General features: G+C 45.2%; 1 long non-coding RNA gene across 1 annotated transcript in view; it reads right to left on the minus strand.

The window, feature by feature from the left end:
- LOC138297288 (uncharacterized) overlaps nt 1-19,782 on the minus strand; it is a 417,360-nt gene extending 397,578 nt beyond the window's left edge. Inside the window, exon 1 of the long non-coding RNA XR_011203999.1 lies at nt 19,740-19,782. This is a non-coding gene — a long non-coding RNA (uncharacterized lncRNA). The remainder of the gene's footprint in view (nt 1-19,739) is intronic.
- Between the last annotated feature and the right edge of the window lie 3,151 nt (nt 19,783-22,933).

The raw sequence follows: 22,933 nt of genomic DNA on the forward strand, positions 1-22,933 counted from the left end.
CTGCAGGGCGATATTGTGAAGCATAAAGCATGCCACAGTGATATGACACACTTTCCCAGGTGAGTAGAGGAGGGCTCCACCAGTCCTGTCCAGACAGTGCAATCTGGCCTTCAGAAGCCCAAAAGCCTGCTGCACTGGCCTCTGTCACACATAATTAGCCTGGGAAAGGGAGGATGCAACAACCTCCTGTCTACCGCCCACTGTGTGCAACAACAGGTACTACAATCATGCACCCAAGATATTGACACTGACACACAAGACAACCACTCCCTCAACCTTCAAATCCCCACACTTTCTTTTTTGACCTTGCCCTTTCCCCTGTGCCCTTCAAACCCTCTCACAAGCCCAAGAGGCCCCCACCCACATCCCAACCCATCCCTTCCACATCCAAGTCCTCCCCTGTCCACCTGCCCCACCACAAGCACTGATACTCATCCCACCCAAGAAGAAGCCCACCTCTCCTATGAAACAGTCCACCCCACCCAAACCCAAACCCAGTTATCCCAAATCTGACCCTCCCCCCCCAAAGGATGATCCCCTAGGGGCCTGTCTATCCACCTGATGCCCCTTTCTGTTGAGGGTCCCTGGCAGAAATAGGAGTAAAGTGTGGGCACAGTACTGTGCAGAGGGTATAAATTAGACTGGCCAATGGCCTTGGATTCTCATTATTCTACCTTTAATAAACACATGTAATTGGCTTTTGGGTAAACATTTGTTCCTGAGTATATTGCGCTGTATGCCTATAGTTGTGTGTGTTTCTGCCTGATTGCTAATCCATTTGCTGTTGTTATGAAAATCTGAATTTGTGGGCAGTGAAGGTTTGATCCAGGACAAAGGTAGATGTTGACTGTATGGGTATGTGTTTGGTAATGTAATTGGGGTGTCATTGCTGTGTGTTGTGCTTGGTATGGTAAGTATTTCATCTAGTGTGGTACAATGTGAGCATGTATGGTGTTAGACTTATCCCCCTGATATGGATTGTATATTGGTCTCATGTGTGGCAGCTTGAGTTTTCTTTGTGCTGACATGGATGGTGTTCAATTGTGCTAGCTTCCCTTGCATTTGACTGTGTAAGTGTACATTTTGCTGTGTACCTTGCAACTACTTCATTTAGATGTGTGTCCCATGCAGTTGCAGTTGTGTGTGCTTTCTTGAGTAGCACTGCCAAATTACACAGATAGGCATGCCCTTTCTCTCTTGTATTGTTTCCCCATGAGATACATGCAGGGCCAGTTCCTGTGCAAATGCTGTTTCAGGGGCGTGTGCTAAGTGATATGTGCCCCAGAGCAGCATCCTTCCCTGAGTGTTTCTGATGCCTCCTATTGTGCATGCAGTGTTTGCATAGTGAGAGTGGATAGGTGTCTCTCTGACTATTGTGCATTCCATTGTCCTACAAAGAAGACTCACAAGCAGTTCCAGAGTGAGGGCTGTACATAGAGTGTCCTTATATCATACAGAGCAGCAATAACACCTACTGCACAAGGGCATTGATTAACCAATGTAAGCATACATGCCAGGCATTGAAAGTGCTGTGCGGAAACCAATACTCAGGAACTACTTGCAAAAGCGGTAAGTGGGGTGGATGGGATAAGCTAAAGACCTGAAATCCAAAAATGCAGTAGAACAGCACACCCGTATTAAATAATTGATTATCTATTATGCCTTTGAGAATGGCCTAAAATATTGTGCTTAGCAAAATACTTTTTCATGTAGCTAGAAGTTGAGTCTTCAGATCATATGATAATCATATATAAATAATTAGTAAAAAGGATAATGAAATAGGAAGTTAAATGTTCCACAGGCAGTGGAACACAGAAAATGCATGAGAGGGTCTTTAGTCTGTGTATAGAGAGCTGTAACGTCCTCAGCACATACACAACAACTGGATGTGGAATCGCAGAGTGAAGTGGCCTTGTCAGCCCTGCAGTCAAGAATGATGGCCCTGATTACTATTACTGCTTGCAAAATCCTGGGCACACTTTGTGATCAGTATTTTATGACCATTACTTAATTTTCCGAACTGAAATATGTATACATAGGTCAGTTCCGAAAATTCAGATTTGAAGTGGGAAGCAATCCAAACTGCTTCACTAATAAAATTATGACTCATCTGATTGGAGGCCATCACCAGCAAGGTTGCCTGCTGGGGTCAGCAACCCGGTTGTCTGTGATTTCCTCTCGATAAAGTGAATGTTTTTTTAAATGCAGAATTGTGTTTTGCATTTAAAAAGAAAAGGTTTTTAACCACTGACTAAAACATTGTTATTAATTCACAAAGTAGAAATGGTGCTAAAAGACACCCCTACCCATTTGCGAATGGGTTAGTTCACCAGTTTGGGGGTCTGTAAAATTGTAATGTCTTGCAACCAAATTTCGGTCCCAAAACATTGATACATATGATACTTTTTCAGTATTCCGATGGGGTGCTTGCAACATGCCCTTTCCAGGTCCTAAATTGATTTGGAGTGATGTTTTAGTGTTGGAAAACCTTTTCTGGCTCCTAAGATGTGATTCAAACATAAAAAACATTCTAACAGACACAAATGTCAAAATGTCACATTAGCAGCCATTGAAATGCTTCATACTTTTGACCCGACATGCATGGTCTACACATGAGAGATTACAGGTGTGGAATTCCAAAAACATATTGGAACAATAAGAACAAGCACCGAGGAAGACACTATTTCTCATTTACCAGTGACAGCGCTGCTTCCTCGACTGTTTGTATAAGTTTTTGTGAAAGATGCTGCGTTTGTGCAGGAATTCATTTTGTTCACAAATAGCACATCAATATTTCTGTCTTGATAAAGGCTATTCCTGGCCACAGATGGTGGTGGTGATAGCTACAAGGGCCATGTGTGGATAATGGGAGAGTGCTTTGGTTGGCGTGATGGTTTTTTAACATGAAGTACTATCGCTCAACAAATGAAAAAAAAACATGGGCAACAGGTGCTGTACAAAAGAAGAACGCAGAGGAACTGAATACCTCAATGGAAGGATCAATGCAAATACTTAGTCATGCAACCAGAAAAGTGAGTGTATTTTTACGTAAGTACAGAGATAAATCATATGCTAGACAGAGTTCACATACCTAGGGAACACAATCGTATGCGTTGTAACTTCTGACCAAGGGCATTGGGGCTCCGCCCCCTTTCACCCCCAAGGGTAGGTGTTGCTAAAGATGAAACAAACCAAACTCTTTAAATCGTGTTTTTAAAAAAAATTTACACACACGTTTCTTGGGGCCAGGGCAGTTGTTGCTTTAATAACACACTGGCAGCAAGTCAGAGACTCTGATAGATTCCCTAGATCTGCTACCTGTGGGTGGGCCCTAAGTCTGCAGTATTTGCTGGGCTGAGGAGCTCACAGCCCTGAGGCCTGTGAGGTGACCAGCTTGGCAAAGACATAACCTCATTGACCATCCTCCACCCTCTGATGACGCGCGGGTAAAGTGAACCCCAGGCGCTTCAGGCTGAAGCCCTGTAGCACTGGGGTTTCACGTCAATTAGGGAGTGTAGAGGATGGTCACCCCTCCCTTTCCCAACTCATCATATGTGGGTGGGTCCTGCCCTGTGACAAGTTGGGATAGCATAAGGCAGAGGCTGCAGGCCGACGGGAAGCTCAGAAGTGGAGTCTGCACAGTTTCTCATCAGAACTTCTGAAGACATTGTTCAGACTCAATGTGTCTGCTTCCTACACTGCTGTTAACTGGAGGAACATGTGGACACTGTCGTTTGGGCTCCAGTGTCTGTGTTTCGGGCCTTCACTGACAGCCAGGAGCTGAGAAGCAGGCAGGGTGGGCGCCCCCTTGCATCAGGTAGAACAAGCTTTAAGGAAGGTAAGTGCCCAGTGGAAACTTGCCAGTGTGTACCATTATTAGCATTTTCCATAGAATTCATTTTTTTGTTTTGTCAATCCAGTGCACATGTGGTGTTTGCTTTTCAAAATACCTTTGGTTGAAATTTTTCAAGAGAATTGCATGTTACTGGGATACACCATCCTAATTTAGTATGGCAGGGTTTGTCAAAGCTGAACTGGAAAGTTTGAGAAGGAAGATTTGCTTTTTTTGACAGATGGATTGGAATCATGCCTAATGGTCTGCATTTAAAAGCACATGCTTAGTGTGTTTTATTTTAGATAACAAGGTAAAAGAAATTAAATTGGGAAAAAATGTATATCTTGGATAGATTGCATTTTTGTGAGATGTGGTAAGGTCAGTGATGCGAAGACTGGAAGCTTCAAACCAGTACCAGCATGATTACACTGCAAACTCGAGTGTCTCTGAAATGCGTCTCCCTGAGCTAAATGGACTGTGTGTTAACATTTTAACTTGTGTTTTTTTGTATTTATCTGTTTGCCGAGAATTCGCTTTTCTAATTTAACCATTGCACGTCTTTCGGTTCAAGCAGAACTGATCAGGTTATGCTTGGCTGAGAAACACACATATAGATTCCTTGATGACGTATGACTGGTGAAGCACTCATGAGTAATTATGGAGTAATACTAATGTCTACCTACAAATATTGACATCACTCACTAGAAGCTTATTGTAAAGTTGTGCACAACACATGAATTAAAAAAAGAAAATGGACCTATGAACATAATACATCTCCTGTCAAGGGATTACTAAACTCTAGAGACTATGGCCCTCATTATGACACTGGTGGTAAATCCCCTTGCCGCCATGCTGATGGCCACCAACTTACCGCTGCAGTAGTGGATATCTGTTCACCATATTATGACCACCAATCCGATAGAATTCATCCACATATACAAATCCGCCAGACCAAAGTTCAGTGATAAACTGGCGGTCCCAAAACCTACACTGTTACGCCAACAGAACAGTGCCCATAACATTATGACCCATGAATCACTACGGCGGACATTCAACGGTGGTAAACCATTGGTGATACATACTGCTGCGCTCACAATGGACACTCACAGACAAAACACCACCACATTGGACAATTCAAACGACACAAACCTGACATCCGTACACACACCACACCCACCACTATAAAACACACACCCACAGTACCCACAACCCCTTACAAATACAAATCATTGGCACAAGACTGACACCAAGACCACTGTGACAACTAGAGCCACACACCACTCATACCCAAACACCCCTCACGCACTCCAAATCACACACTCGAACACATTACCCAACACACCCTCACCAACACCCATCACATAACACCCATGGCACCACAAAGGAACCCCCGTTTCACTGAGGAGGAGTTCAGGGTCATGATGGAGGAAATTGTCAGGGTAGAGCCACAGCTATTTGGAGAACAGGTGCAGCAAATATCAATAGCAAGGAAGATGGAGCTATGGCGGAGAATCGTGGACAGGGTCAACGCCATGGGACAGCATCCCAGAACAAGGGACGACATCAGGAAGAGGTGGAACGATCTACGGGGGAAGGTATGTTCCATAGCAGCAAGACACTAACTCGCTATACAGAGGACTGGCGGTGGACCCCCACCTCCTCCCCCACAACTCACAGCATGGGAGGAGCAGGTACTGCAAATACTGCATCCTGAGGGCCTGGCCGGAGTTGGAGGAGGACTGGACTCAGGTAAGTCAACTTTCAACAATTATCACCCCCCCATACCTGCATGCCATCACACACCCTCACCCTCACTCCCATCACTTTATTCTACCCCACACACTCCACCATCACATCACACTGATCCCAATGACAAGCCCTGCATGCTGTACCAGTGCATGGACACCCCTCCCAGCCCTGCATGGACACTCATCACGAAAGCATGCACAGCAGAGGGAAATTAACAATCCCACCATACACCAACATACACATGTAAAAGCTGGCCGGGCAACACCATCCATAGCCAGGGATGTACAATATGTCATACACAGGAAGCATAATACATTATTTACGTCCCCACAGGTGCCCCAGCCAACGTCACTGGAGAGGAGGAGCCATCACTATCCAGTCCTCCAACAGAAGAGGCCCACAGTGATGACAGTAACTCTGGTCTTCAGGATCTGGACGATCTACCTGGCCCATCAGGGACCACTGGACAGAAGGTCACGCAAGCCCAGTCACAGACCACCACAGAGCCTCTCCCATCAGAAACCAACATCACAGCACCCACCCAGCATCCTCAAACCTCTGTCCCCAGGACACGTCAATCAGCAGTGTGCCCACCTGTACAGGGAACCCAGGCCACATCTCACACCCAAGACAATCAGGGACCTGGGGTCAGTGGCAGTGGGAACACGGTTCAGGGGCCAGAGGCACAGACCACCAGGGACTCTGGGAGGACTGCTGTGTGCCAGGGGGAAGATAGGACCAGGGAACCGACTGTCCAGGAGGCTCTCTCCAAGATCCTGCGAGCCTATCAACATTATCAGGACACGATGGGCCAGATCCTAGACAACGTGCAGGAGAACAGGTGGCTGAAGGAGGGACAGTATCAGGGGATCAGGGAGTACTTGCAGGCCATCAACAACGCCCTGATCTCCATAGCAGGGGTGCTGGCAGGATTGGCCAACATTATGAGGGAGGCAGTGTCACACCAGCGTGCCCCTGCTACTAGCCAGTCATCTGAACAGCCCTCCACTAAGGCTGCCGCTAGTGGCCCGGAGCCCCCGCCACAGGACCAACAGGCCATCAGCACCCCTCCCACTGCAGAAGGTGAACTACCCCACAAACGTTCCCTGCGAACCAGACAGAACCCAGAGACACTTGCCAAGGCCACCACCAGGAAATTAGACTCTCCTGATTGTTCTCCTTGTGTCCCACTCAGTCACCTTGTCCACCTTAAACTGCCATTGCTCCCCTTCCTATGTCCCCATGAACAATGCAACTGTGCTACGAACAGACTGGAACAATACCCTGGACTTTCCTCATTCATCACCCCATTTCATTGTACTTTTCCCTCTATATATTAGCACTACAATAAACACCGTTGGATAAAATTTTACTTTGAGTATGTCATGTATTTCAAATATGTATTAGTTGAAACAGGTACAACCATTGCAAATGAACTGTACATAGAATGAGTATAGAATTAATGACCTGTAGCTGGCTGTTGTGATCACACCAGGAGTATTGGTCAAATCACCAACATCTGCAAAATTAATATCCAGAGGTAACAGTAAGTGGGCAGGGAAGTGGGAAATACCAGCATGCCAATGCCACACAGAAAACAACAAAAGTCATGGAAATGTAAAGTTGCACTGTCTCACATGTGTGTCATTGGAAGTACTGATGGATCACAGATGTTCTGTTGTCCACATCCTCATCTTCTGCCTCCTCATCCTCACTGTTCACAGAGCCCACTGCTGCCACAGGGGCATCTCCAGTCTCCTCCTCCTGTAGAAAAGGTACATGCCGTCTGAGGGCCAGGTTGTGTAACATGCAGTATGCCACTACCATCTGGCAGACCTTCTTGGATGAGCAGCACAGGGATCCACCTGTCAGATGGAGGCACAGGAACCTGGCCCTCAGGAGGCCAAAGGTCCTTTCAATAATCCTTCTGGTTTGCCCATGTGCCTCATTATAACATTCTTCTGCCCTTGTCCTGGCATCCCTCACAGAGGTCAGCAGCCACAATAGGTTTGGGTAACCAGAGTCACCTACAAATATTGAGAGACAACATTTAGCCACACACTAGCCTGTATGGCCAACACCATTGGTATACACCAACATATACTGGGTGGGAACCAGGGCTCACCTATTAATCACACCCTGTGCCTATGTAGTTTGGCCATCACATTTGGGATGCTGCTATTCCTCAGGACAAAGGCATCATGCACCGACCCAGGATACTTAGCATTGATGTGGGAGATGTACCCGGTCCGCCAAGCACACCATCTGCACATTCATGGAGTGGAAACTCTTACGATTCCTGAACACCTGTTTATTCTGTTAGGGGGGGACAAAATCAATATGTGTTCCATCAATTGCACCAATTATATTGGGGATAAGTCCTACTGCATAGAATCCGGCCTTCACAGTGGCCAAATCCTCAACCTGGGGGAATGCAATGTAACTGCACATGTGTTTTATCTGGGCAGAAAACACTCTTGTCAGCACATTTGAGAACATTGGCTGTGACATTCCTGCTGCCAAGCCCACTGTCACTTGAAAAGAACCAGTTGCCAGGAAATGTAGAACTGATAGCACTTGCACAAGAGGTGGGATTCCAGTGGGATGACGGATAGCAGATATCAGGTCAGGCTCCAATTGGGCACACAGCTCTGTGATTGTGGCCCTGTCCAGTCTATAGGTGAGTATAATGTGCCTGTCCTCCAGTGTAGCCAAGCCCACCAAGGGTCTGTACACGGCGGTATGTCTCCATCTCCTATTCATCCGCAGCAGTAGATATCTAAGGAACAAAAGAGTGAGGAGGCTGTCCCAAACTAAACAATGGAGCCACAACAGCAGTCAGCAATCTGCAAATTTGGGACAGTGTAATTTGTGAAGTATATGCCTATTTATCCTCTGACGCAGCATTAATCCCTAGGCCTGTCCCCCCCCCAAAAAATGTCGTCCGCCTGTCCTGTGTGGAAGCACAGGTGGAAGTGAGGTAATGCCGCTGACGTTGTGCGCCGTAGCGGTAGGTGGTCATGAACCGCCGTGCAATTCCTCATTGGTTTATATTGGGCCCTATGGGGTACAGTGGCCAACGGTGATCTACGCTGGTGGTGACGGTATGTACCGTCGCGAACGTGACCGCCATTTTCTATCATATTCTTCACTTGTTTCCTGACCTTCCATAGGAGAGGACCTACACTGTATGTGCTGCTGTTACTTGTGTCTGGAACCTACCATGGCCTGTTTGACCGGGGAAAGGGCCCCAGCCTTCACCTATGAGGAGTTGGAGCGACTGGTTGATGGGGTCCTACCCCAGTACAGACTGCTGTATGGGCCTCCAGACCAACAGGTGAGTACACTGTGGGCACGATGCATGTGGCATGAATGCATGGAGTTGTGGGTGTGAAGGCCTCATGTAAGGAGGGTAGGTGGATGTCCTCTATGCGGTGTACACGTTGTGTGATGGGCTATGTGTGTGCCAATGGTGATGGAAACGGTTATGGTGGGCCATTTGTGATACTGGCTGGACTGTTTGTCTAATGGTGTTCTCCTGCCTGTATTGCCTCTGCAGGTCAGCGCCCATCAAAAAAGGAAATATGGTGTGCCATCGCCAAGGACGTGCGGACCCTGGAGTTCTAAGGCAGGCAGAGCACCCACTGTCGGAAATGGTGGGAGGACCTGAGACTTTGGGCACGGAAGACTGCAGAGGCCCAGCTGGGCATGGCCTCCCAGTGAGGAAGGGGTGCCCATTGGACCCTGACCCTCTGATGGCCTGCATTCTGGTGGTAGCCTATCCTGAGCTGGATGGGCGCTTGAGGCCATGACAGCAGCCACAAAGGGGTGAGTACTGTGGCAATCATTGAAGCTCACAGCTGGAGGGATGGTATCTGGGTGGTGGTTGTGTGTCAGTGGGTGCCCCTAGGCCAGGCCAGGCATAGCAGCGTAGGTCCTCTGGTGGCTAAGGGTATGAAGGGGAAATACAGCTTGCCTAGCTTGTTAGTATTCACTACTGGTCAGGGCTGCGTGGGTCCCAGGTGTGCTGCATTTGGCGGTGTGTACCCCTCCTCATTCCTTGTTGAGTAGCCATTTCACTGGTAGTGCAATCATAGTGCGGAGGCCTGTTCCCTATGTGTGAGGGTGCTGTGTACGCCAACGGTTTTGTTGGTGCAGTCATTGACCCAGTGTATCCTTTGTCTCTCTCCCCCCTTTCTTATTTTGTCATCCTGTCCTTCTGTGAATTAACATCATCTGGCGGAAGAGCAAAGGCACCATCGACAGAGGGAGCTGCATCCCACAGTACCCTGGAGGAAGAGTCCACCGAAGCTGAGGGCACCAGTGGGACGGAGGGTGAGGGGAGCACCATGGCGGAGACTGGAGGGGACAACACAGACTCTGAAACCTCCTCCGATGGGAGCTCCCTGGTGTTGGCGGACACCTCTGTGACCCCCCCCAGCTGGAGGTAAAGCCGGCACCCCTGTAACAGCACCGCTCTCCCAGTAGCCCCTCAATGAGTTGCCCGTGCCCGCTCACGCAGGAGGGTGAGCATCTCCTTCGCCCCAGGCACCTCAATTCCTGCCCCAGTGAGCCCTGCTACCCTGAGTGAGGAGGCTATTGACCTCCTAAAATCCATCTTTATAGGGCAAACAACCATTGTGAATGCCATTCAGGGGCTAGCAGCCCAGATGCAGCAATCTTATGCATTCCTGGAGGGCAGTCACAGTGGAATGGAGGCCCAACAGAGATCGATTCAGGCTCTGGCCTCCTCTCTGATGACAGCCATTGTCCCTGTTTCTACCGTCCCCCCTCCAACCTCCACTTCCTAGTCTCATTCTCCTCAACCCCAACCCATCCGAAGTACACAGCCAGACGAGCATGCACACAAGACAACACCCAAGAGTGTCACAGGCAAACACAAGCACCATACTTCATCCCACAGGCCCTCACACAAACACCATACATTTACAGGCACAACAACATCCACTATTTCCACTGTCTCCCCCTCCTTCTCCTCCACCTCCCACCAAGTTATGTCCACACTCACACCTGCTTCACTACATCAATATCAACTACCAGCATCATCACCACACCAAGCAGAACACACACCTCACTGGCAGACACCTCTCCAACATCCATGCACACGTCCTCTGTGTCCTCTCCCACCGTGTCTGTCCCCCCTCCTAAAGTACACAAACACAAGCACTCAGACACCCAACAGCCATCCACCTCACAACAGCATACAGCCCATGCACCTGCACACAAATCCAGCAGACAAACACCTCCAACAACCACTCCCTCATCCTCCACTCCCATTAATCCTCCCTCTTCCCACCCCAACATCCCTAAAAATCTTTTCCTTTCCCAGATTGACCTCTTCCCAACCCCTCCCCCCGTTCTGCATTTATGGGCAGGGGAGCGAGGACCCAGCCAAGCACCTCAGCCAAACGGTCCACGGGGCTCAGTGGTAGCAGCACCTACTCGTGGTGGAAAGGATTCTAGGCCAAAAATACTAAAGGAGCCAGCACCAGCCGCAAAGAAGGGGAAAGAGTCTGCACCAGCCACAAAGAAGGGGAAGGATCCTGCACCAGCCACAAAGAAGGGTAAGGAGCCTGCACCAGAAGCTGTCACAGAGCCCCCACTGCCTGCTGTGGTTGTGCAGCCATCAGAGAGTGCAGGGGCTAAGCAGGAGCCTCCCACATCCACCACCACAGTGCAGCCATCGGAGGGTGCAGGAGCTGAGCAGGAGCCTCCCACAACCACCACCGCAGTGCAGCCATCACCGCCAGTGGACGCCATATAGTCCAGCCTCCAAAGGCTGCAGTGCAGCCTGCCCCCTCCAGAACCAGTGGGGTATTCACCCACTCGAGAGACTGTGGCCTTGCACTCCCCAGGACAAAGAGCGATGGGCATGTTGCCCCCTCAAGAACCAGTGGGCAAGACACCCACTCGAGAGACTGTGGCCTTGCACTCCCCAGGACCAAGCACAGAGCATATTGCCCCCTCCAGAACCAGTGGGCAAGTCACCCACTCGAGAGACTGTGGCCTTGCATTCCCCAGGACCAAGCACAGGGCATGTTGCCCCCTCCAGAACCAGTGGGCTAGTTTCCGCATCTGGCTGAGGTGCCCCCCGAGGTGCCTGCCTATTGCCAACTGATGCCCCTGAAGTGTTCTCTCCGTACTGGGGCAGGATTCGAGTGGAGCCTTGGACTTTGCCCTGTGGCCATGTGGGCCCTGTGAACTATGGACTGGGCAGTGTCCCTTTCTTATGCATGTGTACAGATCTGTTTGTGTAAATTGGATTGTTGAATTTATTGTTGGACTGATTACAATAAGTTTTGTAAATTTCTGTTGCCTTGGCATTATTCTGCAGATTTTTATGGTCAAATTGTTTTTATTATGCATATGGTTGTGTGTATGGTGTGTGTGTGTCGAGTGTGTGTTGTGCGGGTGTGTGTCACTCTCGTCTTCCTCCCCCCTCCCTTGTGCACTAGGTAGCTATACTCACCATCGTCGTCTTCGCTGCCGTTGGTGTTCCAGGTGGAGCATTACATAGAAGATCATTGGAAGAACTTGCAGTTCGGGTTCCATGCCGGCGTGGTTCATCCCTGTGTCTCCAATGGTGAGCCCTTTGACTTTTGTGCTCTGTTTCTGCCAGGATTTTTATAGCGTTGGTACCACCCTGGAAAAGGTGGCGGATTGCAGGGTCAAAATATGGTGGGTGGTACTTTGTCTTCCACCTGGCTGTAGGCTGCTACCGCCATGGTGCCTGTTGTTTCCACCCAGGCGGTCGGTGTGGTACATTGGCTTTCTATCAGAGATATTACCGCCATGGTCATAATTTGGCAGTAGTTACCACCAGCCTGTTGGCGTTATTACCGCCACTTTATCACCGACCGCCAGGGTCGTAATGAGGTCCTCTGTTTTATAGTGATTTATACAGCACTCATGGTAAGGCCTTGCAGTGCTTATCTGCAGCATACAGAAGCAATCCTGCTTCCTGGTGAATAATTGCAGGTGCTTTTTTGTCAATATGTCAAGATACCTGAGGGCTTTAGCATTTCGCTATAGCCCTGTCTGTTTTACTTGAGCACTTAGCATACCCGTAGGACCCATGGCATTTCAGTAGCATGATAGGCCTCTCTCTTAGCGCACTCCATATGTTTTCCTTTGTATGTTTGTTTGTGTTCTACTGCAGACTCTATACAGCTTGTGAACTTTGTTATGGTGTTTGTGATGTAACACACCATTGCAGACTGGAGATGCCTCCAGGCTCTGAGTGATCAGGAGAGGCATGGCCAGGTTTACCAGCCAGGCACACACTACAGAACTTATGAAACCTTCCAGGTCAAGGGCAAGGGGTGCAACAGGCAGCACTTTGTGACCCCTGTAATCCAGGGCTGTGTATTAGTGAGCACAGGGTCAGGTTTGAGGTACCAATGTTGATGCCTCAAACCTAACAAAAATCCACTAGAAGCCCATTTATCCGCAGACCCCATAATAAAGTTCATATGCACCAACCCACACAAAGCGCCTGACACTCAAACCAAACACACCCAAAGCACCATCGCTTTCACCAAATCCATGCACAGCGCCTCAAAGCAATGTGCTTTATACTGTAAGAAATGCACATTGACATGATCATGACATGGTTTTTGCTGGTTTATTTTCTCATTCGTGTTGGAAGATGTCATACTTGAAACTATGGTTGTCTCCATGGCTTCTATTTAATTTATTTATTTATTTCATTTATCGTGATTTTGTATTTATTTTGTTTAAGACACTGAACCCTTCTTTTTTTTAAAAGGATTTGCACAGGAAATAGCGACCGGCGTCCTAAAACATGGTGCCACCCTAAAGTGAACCCCAAAGCCTCCCCGCGCGCAGCCCACCCCACCACTCGCAAACTTCACCATCCACCACTGGTAACAAAGTTCTGTTTAAACCCTAATTTTATCTTTCTTTTAGTCACAAAACTCAGTCCAAATTACCACTGATAGATCCGTTATGAAAAATATGTTGAGGAGTAATAAACTATTGGCTGAATACAACCAATTATGAGCAAAACCCTTGCATAGATAGGGACATATTTATGGCCAAGTCAAGCAGCTCAGCGCAGCAAGTCACCTTGAAATAATATGGTGCATTCCAATCTTCATCCCTGCTCTGGTGCTGTTTTGGCTGACTCATGCCTACGCAGGCACCCTTGCACCAAGGTGAAAGGGTGCCTACATTGCAAGCAGGATTGTTTTTGTGCAAGAAGAGGCACCTTCCTGCACAAAAAACAATCCCCTGTGGCATTTTCTTCTTAAAAGGGAAACAATCATAATAAATAAAGGTTCTTCTTAATATGCCTCTCCTGGGAGGGCGTAGCAATTTGGTGCATTCCCAAGACAACACCACCAATATGTTTGAGCCCATGTCTCTGATCAGAACGCGATACCCTTGTGCACACTATTATACTGATTAAGTTGATTACCAATTTTTGAACTACCAAAGGAGGCATTGTTTATCCAATTTTACTTTTCTACAGTTCGCTAATCAAAAACAATAGCACCGACCAATGACCATGTTCTTCGGAGTGATATCAGATCTAATGAACAACACATTCAGCTTCTTTCTTAATAGAAGTGGAGTCCATAGCCATAAGCACTAGAGCAGTAGATAGTAGCATAAAACTATTACTTTACCTCACCAAGAGAGAGGTTAACCAAAGGCTGCACGCAAGCACTCTAATAAAATCACAGATTTCAGCGAATTCCGAGAGGATTAAGGATTTCATTAAAACCCACACTTTGCAAAAACAATTTTAAACTCATTGAACGGTGGGGCGTCCATCCCGACCAAATGTTCCTTAGACCTAATCATATTAATTGTGGAAGAACTATCCAGATTGTTGGATGAATTAAAGAGCAAAATAAACCAACTGAAAAGGGAATTAGTCAACAAGATGGATAAGAATGAATGAGACAAGGTATTGACAGACATCAACATCCAGTTGGAACATTATACAATTGAAATAAATGAACACAAAGCAGGACGTTCAAGAGGGACACTATAGATTACAAATTGGAAAACTATATAAAAGGGCAGACATTTCCACCAGGAAGAAACAGAACAGGCTCACTAACAAGTTGTCAGAAGGAGATATATATCCTCATCTGATAGTGAATCTGGATACAAACACAAGAATGTGAACAACTGTAATTTTTCTTCCACTGTCAATCTAAACAGATCTACTCAAGACAACCCCATACGGGGAAATGTTGCGGGTGACCTCCCCATGAGAGTAAAACAGCACATTAATGGATTTACAACCCAAACGTGCTTTCATGGAACCGGTCAGTCACAAAGTGTTGGACTCTTTCAAAGTCATCATTCAAAAAGAAAATGTTCGAATCAAGAACACCCAAACACTCAAATTTAAGTGTGCAAGAGAAAGTAATCATAAAACTAGTTGCTGACAACCCTGATATACTTTGTTGCAAAAGCATGCAAGGGTGGTGCTCTGGTGGTCATGGAAAGGTGTTTTACATTCAGAACATCAATGTACAAGATAGCACAACATGTATGAAATTAAATTTCAATCCCAAAGGAGATTTCATGAAAATGCTCTCTACCATCTTGAACAAGGTTGTAACCCTTGGTTCCATCACAGAGGAGGACAGAAGATATTTAATGCACAGTAACCTAAAATACTCATAGCTTTCACATGCTATCTAAAATACATAAAAATCTCACACAGCCACCTTTTAAACTGATAGTGTCCGCAGGAAATTCCATACATGAACCACTAGGCAAATATCTGGACCGCCACTTGCAACCATTAGTTTAAAACATGACCATTTACTTAAAGGACCCTACAGCTTTTCAGAATAAAATTGCAGGTATCCAATTTAGTGAAGATGATACTCCCATTCTTTGTATCATATATGTCAAGTCGTTCTACACCTCAAACTCACACAATTTAGGAATGGAAGCAGTGGAATCATTTCTGCTGAACACCAACATGGAGAAGGACCTAAACATGTTTTACTGGATTTATTACACTTCACATTATGCCACAGTTATTCTACATGGAATGTTGAATATTGCCTACAGAGAACCGGAAATTCCATGGGCAATTGTGCAGCTTCTTGTTATGCCAAACCTTTCATCACAAAATGAACAAGATGACATCCTTAGAGACCGTGCATGGCAAGTAAATCACTTCACATAGTTGTGCTATACAGATTATGTTTTATCATATGGAAGGGTTCAAAACCAGATCTGATTGCATTCATACAGAAACTTTACGTCATTAATGTTCGAATTGGCTTTACCCACACCATCAGTGATAGAAACATCACGTTTTGGGATTTAGAGATTATAATGATAAACAACACATTGGAAACCAATGTATACGTGAAACCAACTGACCGCAATATCTTCTACATTACAGTAGTTACTAACAGAACTCATTGAAGATGCATTTTCCGTATTCACAGCTGCTAAGAATCAAACAACTAATTTCTGATCTCAACAAGTTTGACACTGGAAAGAATCTCATGGTGAACAAATTCTCACAGCAGGAATACCCCAACATAGTAATTCGGAAAGCAATCAAAAGGGTGAATACACGGGACAGAGCACAACTTTTGACCACCCAGGTAATCACCAGTGATACTGAAAGAATGGAATACGTTTCAAAATACTCAACCAGAAGCACAAAACTCCGAGGAGCTATATTGAAATAGTGGTCCATGCTCCAAACCGAAAATTACTTGTGTGGGATCTTCAGCCACCCTCCACTCTTTGCATATGAAAGGTCCAAGCACCTCAAATAACTTCTCAAAAGTAAAGATGACAGGAAGGATACAAACGGTCCAAGGAGAGGATGGTATAGGCGCACGGCGAGCGCCCCCTTTGATGTATGTTTGACTATAAGGGGACACTCCCCCTCCTGGATACCAGAGGCTAGTAGCCTCTATGAAAGGGCTGCCTCAAGGTAATTCCTTGGGTAAGGTAGACCTTTTACTTCACACTCTTTGACCTTCACATAGAGTAAATTTCCTCCAACGTGAGACGTAGGGATCCTAGGCCCTGACCAATGCCCCGAGACCTCTATTGGCTCACTTCTGAGGGCAGAAACATGTTGGCTATTAGTTAGGTGACCCTGTGAGTCCTTATCCTCACAGAGGTGTCCCAACCCCTGTTTTAACTACACCAATCAGACACCACCATTAAATTTGTCACTCCTCACAGGTGTCTGCTTAGGTGTTTTTAATTTTTTCATTAGATTAGCTGGATCCCGATCTTTCCAGAAACAAGTTTATTTACGCACTCCCTCCTGTTCCTTTAACAGTGAGGTTGAGTCCGCCCAGGTGGCACTGTCCTACCTGGGTGGGTCTAGGTGGTCAAATGATGAAGCATGACACTATAGTGTGTGAGACCACCTAGTCCGTAAAAGAAACTCCCCCCGGTGTCTCTCCCCGCGCATGCACTCTGCAGTTACTTACTGACATTTCACTGACATTACCTTTCCAAATAGGAACACGTACAACCTAGGGCTACGCTGGTACCCGCGACGCCCTCTTTAGAGAACCCCGTACTTTCTTGTGTACTTTTAGGATACAAACAGGTACAATGAAACTGTAGCATGTCAGAATCATTGCAACTGCAACATTTTTATTAAAGGGGCTACCATCTCCCATCCATTGAATGGAACCAACATTAGGTTGTATACCACAGCCACGTACCATTAAATAAATGTTTTTCACCTGCTCTTGTTGTCTAGCTTAGGTAGGGAAACCTGAACGCAAAATCAAGACAAGAATAACTGAAGGTAAAAGCAGCATTTGCACAAAGAAGACAAATTTGCGGTGTATGTACATTTATACACTCATGGACACAATGTCAGTCAATTAAGGGTTATCATATGTCTGTTCAATTAACAGAAGGAATTGACAATAAGAAGTATTAACTCCATAGGGAAATCTACTGGATCAAATGAATAGACACCTCCACTCCCAAGGGATTTAATGGTCAACTAGAATTCAGTTGCTAACTGTAACCATCAGATTTCATACACACTAATCTTATGCAAATCTCTGTTCACATTTCCCTATTTATAATTTATGCCCACGAAAGATTTGCAACTTGAACAGCATAGACCACAGAATAAACAAGTACATTCAGTCTCACTATTCAATTCAGTGAATGTCACTTTCTCATACTTATGTACTTTCAGAGCATAGAGGTGTTTGCCCGCAAACATAGGCACTGATTCAGGGTTATTCACAGTCATCATAGCTCATACATACTGATTTCAGGTCAGATCTTCGTTCACTCTTTTATGATTTATGTTTACCAAGAGTTTGCATCTTGAATAAAACATATGACAGATTACACATGAATTACACTTACATGTCTTGTCTCACACTCATGTACTTTCAGAGTACACAGACACAGCTTGCTAACGGAGTAAGCATTTTTGTACAGTTGCAATCAGGTTTTAGGATGGGTAAGTGATAAAACTTGACGACCCAGCTTATTCAACGCATCAAACAGGCAGGAGGTTTAGGGAACAGGGGACCTAACCAAGTTGGAACATTATGCAACTCCAAACAGGTGACATGCCAAACATTGCTTTAATTTGCCACCTTAATGTCCTCAATTACCGAGTCACATGGGCGATTAGACTTGAAATTTTCAACTCTCTCTAACGTTTAGTTTATTCATGGTTCTTTTTTTTCATATTGTTTTTTTGAGCAAGCAGTTCCAAGTAGGTTGTATGCCAGATTGTTTTCAGGCTTTCATCCAAATCCTACTTGTTCACAGCAATGTCTCTGATTTTTGAAGTACACGGGGATTAGACGTAAAGGTTTCACTTATCTAGTTTACTTGTTTTCCTTTTAGTTTGGAGATATCTACTCTATTATGTCGCAGACTCGTCATCAAGATTTGGGAGTTTACTTAATAGTAGCTCAGTCTCCTTTCTATGGTTAGCACTTGGAGTATTTAAAGATCAAAAAACATGACAGTCACTGTTAACGCTACCGGAGACGTGTTTATCACGGAATACCCAGGTGTTGTGGCGAGTGTTAGGAGCTTCGAGGCACTCTGGTACAGCATTGTGACGTTTTCATCAGTAGGGTAGGACTTCTTGGGATTATATTTTTTTAGAGATAGGTTTTCACCTCCACAGCAGCACGGACACGATTAAGGGAGCAATCCAAATCGCAGAACCCAACTAGTTTCTAACTTGTGGCAAGAGATAGGCATTATGGGCCACATCCTTTTACATGGAAGTGCATGAGATGCATATTTTACACGTCTGGAGATTGATAATACACACTCGCTCGTTACCTGTGTTTGATAAATAAACATACCAGAAATTATCATATACGAGATAGTTTTACCCATTCTTTAATTTTTTCATCACCCTTTTGTTCAAGATTGTGTACTTACGTATTTAAAGTTAAGCACGTATTGCTGGAACATTTGTTTCGCACCAAACCAACTGATGAGTGCCATGTGAATATGCATTTTTTTCAATGTTTACCTTTTATGGTATATTCCAATTTTCCCAATGTCTACCTGTTCGTTTGATGTTGACAATGTATTAACTTTCCGTGGCCTTCGCTGTCTGTCAAGCACGGATATAACAACGGGAGGAATTGGAGTGTAGTTCACATTAGTTCACATTAGACGTGCAAGTAGTTCACATTACACCTGCAAATGCTGCGAATGTAGAACCAAACCAGACCTTGGTGCGCTTCAAACGTGATTTGAAATTAAACACACATCACTTACATCAAGGATAACATATTAGCGGTGATCACACATAGTAATTGTGCACTCTTCATGCAATTTGAGATGGATCATGCACACTTGCATGTTATTTGTTTCTCGCAGGATACACGATAACGGAGATTGAACTCAGACGTACGTCAGGTGAATATCTCACATTTAGTTGGTAATTTAATCTCAGAAATCTGTCTTTCCATCCACGTGGTGATACGTTCTAAGCCAGTTTCACGAACGTGGACGAAAGTCATGTGATGATCTGTCTACTTTTTAATGTATATTTCTTGTAAAGTTTTGGATTTTACAGTCGCGGATTGAAGCGTGCGGAAGGGGAAGAACGGCAAGCGCGGGGGGAATAAAAATTTAATTAATAAAAAATAAACACCTTGCTCGCCGCAGCCGCATCGCTCCATCCGCTTTTCTGCTGCAGGAACAGGCTCCCAGCCTGCCCTGCGGCCAAGCATGACACTGCTCGGAGCAGCGACAGGATTGGCTGGGAGCACCCAGGGCAGACTGGGAGCCTGTGCATGTTCTCTGTAGCCCGGCAACTGTGTTGCTGGGCTGGAGAGAGCTTACTGCGCATGTGTTTGGCCGGCCCAAGACAGCCAGTCAAACACACATGTGCTCTGAGGGGGAGTGCACCCCCGCCACCCCGCCCCTTTAAAAGAAAATGATAATAAACACTGTTTATTATTGTTTTCTTGTAAAAGGTTTTGCAGCTCCGTTGCTGGAGGAGTGGCAACCCTCCTCTGCCCTAATGGAGGAGCCGCCCCTCGAATTTTGATCATACATTGCTTGACCTACGTACTCTATTTCTGATTATTTGTTTGTTGCTTCTCAGGATAGCACATTCCCTGAAGAAGGATTCTGCCCAAAATGCATCGGAATTATTGAATGGGATTATCAAACAAAATGCATATGCCATCAATATCGCATGGGATGCTTCAATACCATGTATCCGAGGATGAGATTAATTAATTTTGATGAAGATTAAAAGTTGTTGAAAACTTACCTCGACATTTAAGTGTGTTCAACAAAGTTGAAGAAGCTTGCTAGTAAATGTAGACAAGACCTGATCTTGGATACACAATTGTGCACTAAGCCGACGTTGCCCTGTGAAGAGAACAACGCAACCAATGAATTCCTAGGTCTACCACTTTTGTTAAATCTGGAAATGCATCAAAATCCATGGATGTTGTGTTGGAACACCCACTCAACACTCATGGACTGCTTCCCTATGGCAAATTAACGTAATGCAGCGATTTTCCCTGCACAGCTTTATTCCACTTTATGAAGCTTCTCAGGGCCGTGCAAGGTGGCCTTGCATGGCTTCATAAATCACATTTTGGACTTGCGTCACACATGCACCACATTGTGTGGTGAAACAGCAACATTAATTCTATCCTAAGTACACCTTTATAGTTTCAACAATGTTGCACTCCTGAAGTGAAATCAAGAACCAGAGGAAAAGCCCTTTAAAAATTTCAGCTACATAAACCGTCTACCCCTAAATGAATGCAGTTTGGTGGCTGAGCAGGAAATATTCAGTGCCAAGGTTAGGGGGGAAAGTGCAATTGCACAATTGTTTCTCTGTGTATTCTTCAAAGAAGAAAAACTTTTCTTTCAGGCACTGCAAACAGAGGAAGAATGGAATATCAGCAACAGTGCTTACACCTCAATTTCAACAGTCTGGTCCTGATCATTGTTTATAACCGGTAATTTTTGTGCTAAAATCAGAAGATGTGGGGGCAGATCTATCAACACTTTGGGCTGGCGTCAAAGGAATGCAAATCAACGCAAAGTGTTGATAAACTGTTTCCTTTCAAACCCTAAATGTTATTTTCTCTAGAAAGTAGCCTATAAAATAACACAAATAGTTCTTTGCTCAATTTTACAGTGTTTGCTCAACATATTGAATAAAAAAGGTTAAGTTACAAAAATATAGTGTAAAGAATATCCGTACGTCCTGATATCAAAAATATAATTGAAAGGAGTATCGAAGGTAAAAATATAGTTGTGCTTTGTTTATTATTATTATAATAAAAAATATTGATGTAGAACATACTGTTGTATGTAGCATCATTTGTAAGTGTTATTCTGTTTGTAATTTGTTGTAGTGTGTTTGATTCTATATGTTTATTTATTTTTTAATTTGTGTTTAGTAAGCTAATTTATTAATTGTGAAATTTTGTTGAAATGTGTCTTTTTAGTTGTAATAATGTTTTAAAATAATGAAGTTATAATTTTGTTAGCAGCGTGATGCTGGGTTTTTAGTGGACAAGGGTGGAGAGGTTTGTAGAAAGTGGATATTTCAATGTAAATTTAATATTAACTATTTTGAAGATATGCAAATTAATATAGTCAAATGTGTACATGTATTTTGTTACATTAATAATTTTTGCAAATAATAATGTATAATTAGTTAGAATATTAATTATATTAAAATTAAACCAAAACATTGTATTGAAACTATTGAAATACATACATATAGTACAAAAAAGTAAACATTACAAATATAATACATTTATATATAATAGTGTATAATTTTTTTATGTTTTAAAATAGAAAAGGCCGTCTGAGGCTGAGCTGCCCCCCCTTGTTCACTTTGTGACTCCTGCATCTTTTGTTGTCTTGGACAGCTGGGTAAGTGACGCCCCCCTGAGTTCGTGTCTGGCTGTTGGAGTGTTTTCCAGAGCCCCAGTAATCTTATTCCTTATTGGCGAGAAGTCTGGGGTGGCCTGGAAATGGGAAGGCAGAGGACATTCCGCAGTGGAGACCAACCAGTGGGGGGAAGGGAGCTGATCAGCTCTAAGTTTGACTCTTTTGTGGCCTGTCCTGTGGGGGTGGTATCTATAGAAATAGTCCTGGCCGAGAGACGTCTTTCCCTGGAATTGAATGATCGGCAACAATCATCTACCTAGGCTGAGGACTCAGTGAATACTGACATGGGGGGACAGCATTCTAGCAGCACCATGGGCTGATTTGCTTAGGCCCCCTCTGGTAGAAGTAACTAATAATGTGGCTGAGGGAGCCTCACTCTGCGACTGTGGGAATTTTTCTGACTCTTTTCCTAGCTGCAGCACTGAAAAAAGTTGGAGAAAACCTGTTAACCCCTGACCCCCCAGATCTGGTGGCCCCTTTTTGCTCTTGTTCCCAGGGTGTTTCTTGTTCTGGGCAGGATCAAGTTCTCTGTGTAGACAAGATATTGGGCCAAATCAACTGGTTGAAGCCTGCCTTACGCCTCCAAAGGACAAATTGCAGGTGCTTGAATTTTTGAATCAGCGTTTTCCTTGTTGTCTTGTAGGGTGGGGGCCCATTTGGTCCAATCCTGTGATCCTATTGGGCCTGATCCTCATGGCTCTGTGGGCCCTATCCCGGTTAAAGAAGCCTCTCTGGTGGTTAATCCAACCTCCCAGAAGAGATTGAGCAGGCAGTCTTCCCGGCAGATTCATATCAATACTGGGAATTGGGGTAATCAAACACACTGTCAAGCGGTGGTTGCTCCTGCAAGACCGGAGGGGGGCCAGGACATAGACAGTCATGTGAGTAGAAACTCCAGCAGGGAGGCTGTGCTGGTAA

The sequence above is a fragment of the Pleurodeles waltl genome, chromosome 5 (genome assembly GCF_031143425.1).
Source record: "Pleurodeles waltl isolate 20211129_DDA chromosome 5, aPleWal1.hap1.20221129, whole genome shotgun sequence".
NCBI classification, from domain to species: Eukaryota; Metazoa; Chordata; class Amphibia; order Caudata; family Salamandridae; genus Pleurodeles; species Pleurodeles waltl.